Below are 7,059 nucleotides of genomic sequence, written 5' to 3'. Positions count from 1 at the left end.
TTCCCTTCCGTTTTCCAAATCTTTTCCTTTTTTTGTCTTTTCAACTTAACTGTTAATGTTTTCCTTCCCTTATCCTTCCTTCTTTATTTTTTTATTTTAAGTTTAAGAGGTCGGAAGAAGATCAGACAGAAACATATAAGCTAGAGAGATTAATGGGGCATAAAAGATGAGAGATAGGCATAGAATTGCTCACAGACATCCTCTAAGCGGCTGAACGTCATTGATAATGAAGAGTGGTGTGTTTTCCAGCCAGTCTGTTAATTTATTGACCAGGCCCACCGTCATTGGATAGAAAACATATTGGTTCAATTGCCCATCATAAATTGTAATCGCTCAACCTGAGTGTATCTTCTACTTCTCATTGTCAGTGTGAGGACTGGAAGCGAGCCACGTGTTTCATGGCAGGAGCTCAACATACTTCATCATCTGCTTCATCATGAGCATTGAGGAATGAAGTGTGTGCAGTAAAACTCAAAAAGACTGAACCATTGCAACAGCATAACAATTAGGTTTTGTTTGAATGAGCCATAAAAATGAGGTCTGTCTAAAAAGTAACGGGACTGACTTCACAGAAATTTTATTCCAAAAAAATATATTGAAATCACAGATTGTCCCCTTCAAAATAGTTTCCCTCCAGTCTCACACACTTGTCCATCCTCTTCTTCCACGCTTCGATGCACCCCCAGAAGGCTTCTTCTGGAATCCTCCGGAGCTCCGTCGTCATGGCTCTTTTTATGGCCTCCACATCAGGAAATCAGATCCCTGGATCACCCCCTTGAGCTTGGGGAATAGGAAAAAATCACAAGGGGCCAAATCTGGTGAATGCAGGGGGTTGCTCCAGAGTTGGCACATGCCTATCCGCCAGAAACTTTCGGATGCTCAGGGCACTGTGAGCAGGGGTGTTGTCATGGTGGAGCACCCAGGCATTGTTCTCCCACAGATCCCTCCTCTTGTCCCAGACTGATCTCATGAGACGCCAGAGGATCTCCTTGTACGAGTACACGTATTGATTCACTGTTTGATCCTGTGGTAGAAACTTTAAGTGGACGATGCCCTTGATGTGAAAAAACGTGATGAACATCACCTTGACCTTCGACTTCGACATCCTTACTTTCTTTGGTCTTGGTGATGCCGGACTTTTCCACTGACGACATTGCTGTTTGGTCTCGGGATCATATTCGAATATCCACGATTCATCGCCAGTATTGACTCTCCCGAGCAGGTCTGGCGTCTTCGAGGCACTCTTCGAGGCACTCGATAATGTCTTTGAGGCGCTCGATAATGTGTTGACAGACAGTGACTCTTTGCTGTTTCTGGTCCTCAGACAACAGCTTGGGGACCATCTTTGCACACACCTTGCGCATTTCGAGATTTTCAGGGATGATGCTCCAGACATTGTCCTTGTTGATGGAAAGTTCCTCAGCAATCATCCGCACCATGAGTCAACGATCTGCACGCACCATCTGCTTTACACACTCGATGTTGTCCGCCATTCTGCTCGTTGAAGGTCTTCCAGACCATGGATCGCCTTCAACCTCCTCCCGTCCCTCTGAACCTCTTGTGCCATTCAAATGCACATGTATGTGACATCGTTTCTTCCCCGTAGACTTGAGGCAGCATTGCGAAGGATTCGGAAGATGTTTTGCCAAGTTTGGCAAGAAACTTCAGATTGGCTCTCTGCTCATGACTCATAGCGCGACGACTCAGACGAGACAACATGTAAAGCACGATCTGTAAAAAAAATTACACAATGAGCACGGTCAACCATCACCAATCATATATATATATATTGCTGGAATGTTGCGAAAGACTGTGATGCAACCCGTTCATTGAAGTTATGTCAGTGGAGCACCCAGCAGGCTCAGTCCCGTTACTTCTTAGACGGACCTCGTATGGTGGACCTGTCCAATGATCCGATGATAAGTTGTTGGTGGGTGAGAGTGCACGTGGAAGTAATTGTGAGATGTTTGACTGACTTGAAGTTGGTGGTTTTAGGAACCACTTTCAGCTTTGTGCTATCCATATTACATTGTCACACTAGCGTGAAGTTACCTGGGGGGTGAACAAGCCTCATATTAGTGTCAGATGTTGTTATTTGAGGTAGCAGAAACTTCTTGTCATTGGTAAACATGTGGCAAAGCAGTTGAAAAATCTAAACTCAAATTCTGTAAATCTTCACCGTCGTATTTTGTGTGCGGTAGTGGAGGCCCATACTCTTCACAGATTGTGAATGACTGGGTGTTCACAACGAGCCATGAATGCTTCTGTGGCTAAGAACTAATTCTGGACAGGTGACTACCCTGTCACAGGATGTTTACATTTCTGTTCTGTGGGAATCTAACCCACACCAGTGAAGGCAATGCACCAAGGCTTTCCCCATTCCCCCACCAATATATAATACACGATTAAAAAAAAAGAAGTTTATATATATATATATATATATATATATGTATATATATATATTTATTTATTTGTACTGTATACCACCCCCAGTTTAGGTGTTTTAACCAATTCATTTTTATCCCTCAGCCTGAATTGGCTAAGGGGTATTGTCGTCAAAGGCGTTGTCTGGGCGTCCGTCCGGGCGTCTGTCAACTTTTGGTTTCCGTCAATTTCGAGAACGCCTTGTCCGATTAAATCCATTTTTGCAGGGTATGTTGGGGTTGAGTGGAGGAAGGTTCCTTTCGAAAATGGGCGCGCTGCGATTTTCAATGTGGCCTCCATGGTAGCCATCTTGAAATTGGTTTCCGTCGATTTTGAGAACGCCTTGTACGATTAAATCCATTTTTGCAGAGTATGTTGGGGTTGAGTAGAGGAAGGTTCCTTTCGAAAATGGTCACGCTGCGATTTTCAATATGGCCTCCATGGCAGCCATGTTGAAATTGGTTTCCGGACAATAACTTGAGAACGGCTTGACAGATTGATTTTATTTTTTTATTTTATTTTGCAAAGCAAAAATAAATGTCAAATGACATCACAGATGGGGTGCTCTGCTTTTCTTTTTTTTTCTTCTTTTTTTCCTACTTGCACTTGATCTGGTGTTGTGTGTGTGCGTGCGTGCGTGCGTGCGTGTGCCGTGCTGCGATTTTCAATATGGCCACCATCTTGAAATTGGTTTGCGTCAAGGGGCTGTGGGGTTACGCCCGCTTTGCGGTGCTATTTTTAATGCAGTGTTGATTGCTGTAGCATAAATTAATGCAAATACAATATTCACCTCACATTTCAAATTAAAATGTTAGATATCGATGAAGAACAGATGTAGTTTTAACATTGCCTTTTCATAGTGCCTCTGATTCAGGGAGGAGTTTTATAATGCTGAAACAAATAGAAAAGGCATTATGTTTGCCAAAACCTCAAACAACGTCCTGTTTATTTCATCCATAAATTTATAAATAAATAAATAAATAAATTTTAATACATGGTCAAGGCAAGGCTTTTGGAAGAGCTAGGGCACAGAACAGATCAGGAACCAACATAACAAAGGGAACAGCGGGAGAAAGGGTAAATGCCAACAACAAGGCAGAAGGAGAAAATAGATGGAGATGGACGAACAAGTGATGCAAGCAATGATGAGGGGTAGGGGAGAACACAAGGGATGGACAAGATGGATATGAAGCAAAATTTGGGAGGGGTGGGTGGTGGTTTAACGGGTGGAGAAAAGATCCTGGTTTTGGATGGGGGATGACTTGAGATAGTGGTGAACAGCTGTCTTGAAGACTTTGAGGGAAGAATGAGATCAAATAGAGTGTGGAAGGTAGTTTCACAGGTGGGGGGGGGGGAGGAATAAATGAATGGAGGTGAGCAGTATTTCTGGATTTAGGGGGTTTCTGGTGGACCGTGTGCATCCTGCAGATATTCCCTTCAACCTTAGATTAATGGATGGCCTGATCCTGCAGATATTTTCTCCTCCAGATATTCTCTTGTAGACAAATATGAAAGACATGAAATTTTGTCTGTGATCACACCATTAGGCTGCCCATGAAGCTAAGATTTAAGAGAATTTCACTTGTTATAAATTTAGGAATTTTCCCTGACAATATCTGCAGCTCTTCCTTCGCTCCAATTGGTTCTTCTGACCACGTCCTTGTTAAAGTGGACATCTCTCTGGCTGTTATCAGAGAACCACCTCACCGCCGTCGAGTCTGGCATTTCACTCAAGCCGACTGGCAGGGTCTCCAAGCAGCCATCAAACTTACAGACTGGTCTCCTATCGCTACTTTCTCAAACATCAACTCATCCTGGGAATTCTTTCAAAGAAACTTGCTCTCCCTCATGCACAGATTTATCCCCTCTCGTGTTCAGTTGTCCTACCCTTCCTCCTGCCATTGGTTTACTGAAGCTTGTGGCGAGGCAGTTGTCCTGAAACAACTTGCCTTTGCCTCACGGAAAGCAAACCCAACTGAGGGCAATCTCAGTTCTTTCCACAAAGCTCGGAACAAATGTGTATCTACCCTCAGGAGAGCCAGAAAACAACATCTTTCTCATCTCAAGTCTGAACTCTCAAATCTCTCTCCCTCCTCATAATCCTGGTGGCGTTTAATCAAATCTGTTTCTGGTGTATGTTCCCCCTCCATCCTCTCCCTTACCTCAAATGGCCGCACTGCTGATTCCACACGTGATAAAGCTGAATGTCTAAACTCGGTGTTTGCAGCTAAATCTTGTGTCCTAAATCCATCACTATCTCTACCCATTTTACCCAGTCACACCCAACTGTCCCTGGACTCTGTATCCTTTTCTCCTGACAAGGTGGAGAGCTTGCATTCAAACCTCGAGTCAGATTCTGCAACCGGTCCAGAAGGCATCAGCCCACGTGTCCTCAAAGCCTGCTCTTCTGCTCTTGCTCACCCTCTCTCTGTTCTATTCACCCCCTCATTTGCCCAAGGTCATCTGCCATCTGCTTGGAAATCTGCTCACATCACTGCCCTGCATAAAAAAGGTGCAAAAACAGATCCCTGTAACTACAGACCAATCAGGCTTCTCCCAATCATCAGCAAGGTTATGGAATCCATCATCGCTTCAGACATTAAATCCTTCCTCTTCTCCAATGGCTTGATTTCCAATCATCAATTTGGTTTCAGACAAGGTCACTCTACCCTGGATATGCTGCTTCTGCTCTCCCATCAATGGATGGAGGTCCTCAATGCCAGACAGGAAATCCGAGCCGTATCCCTGGACATATCACGTGCTTTTGACACAGTCTGGCATCCTGCACTACTCACCAAACTCTCTTCCCATGGTATTCAAGGCCATCTCCACTCATGGCTCGCAGACTTCCTCTCCTGTCGCAGTCAACGTGTGGCCCTAAATGGAGTTCTTTCATCCCCTCTTCCTGTGCAGGCTGGAGTTCCTCAAGGTAGCATTCTGGGCCCTGTTTTTTTTTCTGGTTTTCATCAATGATCTCTCGGACTCTCTGGAAAATCCTCTATTTCTCTTTGCCGACGACTCCACCCTCTGCCGTACCATCTGTCATCCCTCAGACCGGCGAGCAGCAGCTTCTTCGCTCACTGCAGATCTGGATAAAATCACAAACTGGTCCAACACGTGGAACATGTCTTTCAATCCAGACAAATCTCACACTCTCACTATGTCTCTTCGAAAGGACCGTTTAGAAAACCCCCCCATCCACTTTCTCAACAATCCTCTGGAAGAAGTCTTTTCTTTCAAGCTTCAGGGCTGTGCCAATTGGCGTTCGTGGTTGCTTCGGAAGCTGCTGGTGCACGGAGTTATCTGTGCCCTGCGGCCTCAGGATCGGGTGTTCGGCAAGGACCCGAGTGCTTCCCCTCGTGGCAGGCCTCGAACAATGGATCTGCAACAATATATTTGGTTGTGTGCTTATGTCTGAGAAGCTGCCCTCAGTTGCTTATTTAAAAATGATATTAATTACCTCTGTCACCAAAGGTGGACAGAGTTATATTTTCACCCCTGTCTGTCTGTAAACAGAATTTCTCAAGAAGTTTTGGATGGATTCACACAAAACTTGGTGGACACGTTAGGTGTGTGACAAGTACGAATTGATTCAATTTTTGTGAAGATCCAGATCCAGATCTATTCATACTTGAGTGTTTTTCCCCACAAACGTTTGTCGGATTGAGGTGAAATTTTCACCATAAGAGCAACTACTCATGTAGAATTAAAATTATAATTATGACGTCATATGTCACGTGGTGTGGCAGTCATGCTGGAAAAATGGAAAAACTTTGGACCTCTGTATCTGAAACCACACCAAGGAACAAATTGAAACTTGGCACCTGGCAAGTCCTCATCTGGAAAAAGTGCGACTTTTTATGACATCATTGGTGCCTTATTTATGACGTCATAATTGCATATGTCGAATGCCACATCCAATCAGTATTAAAAATTTTGAGGGTCATCTCGGGATAAAGTGGTCCACAGGAAATAAAAATGATGACGTCATTGGTCACGTAATTCGGCAGCCATATTGTTAAAAAAGATAACCTCAAAAAATCTTCTCTGAAATGGCTGAACAGATTGAGGCGAAACTTTACATGTATGACCGTCTATCCATGAGGAACAAAACGGTCACACATATGTTGTCATAGGTGACATGGTTTGGCAGCCCTATTGGATTTACCCTAAAACCCATAAAAATCCTCTTCTCCAGAACGGCTGGACAGATCAAGGGGAAACTTCACACAAATGTTTCCCAATCCTTGGGGATACCAGGTTATTCATAATATAAGTGATGTCACATGGTCTGGCAACCATATTGGATTAAAGGTCCCATGACACCCAAAAGTACTGAAATTGCATACACACACATATATATATATATATATATATATATATATATATATATATATATATATATATATATATCTTCTCTTCTTCTTCTTTCGGCTGCTCCCTTTAGGGGTTGCCACAGCGGATCATCCATCTGATCCGCATTGTGATTTGGCATATACTGTATATATATATATATATATATATATATATATATATATATATATATATATATATATATATATATATATATATGTCCTATAGGAGTTTTTCATCGTGATTTCAGATCTGACAATTTTTTTTTTTTCACAATACTCG

The 7,059-nt window shown here is 43.2% G+C and overlaps 1 protein-coding gene across 1 annotated transcript in view; it reads left to right on the top strand.

Annotated features, from left to right (window-relative positions):
* Positions 1–7,059, top strand: part of LOC147034498 (myocardin-related transcription factor B-like) — a 195,479-nt gene that overhangs the window by 32,592 nt on the left and 155,828 nt on the right. The gene's annotated exons all lie outside the window — the stretch shown is intronic.

The sequence above is a fragment of the Eptatretus burgeri genome, chromosome 1 (genome assembly GCF_056783735.1).
Source record: "Eptatretus burgeri isolate ZD-2024b chromosome 1, Ebu_testis_v1, whole genome shotgun sequence".
Lineage (NCBI taxonomy): Eukaryota > Metazoa > Chordata > Myxini > Myxiniformes > Myxinidae > Eptatretus > Eptatretus burgeri.
This window is presented reverse-complemented; position numbering and strand designations above follow the sequence as displayed.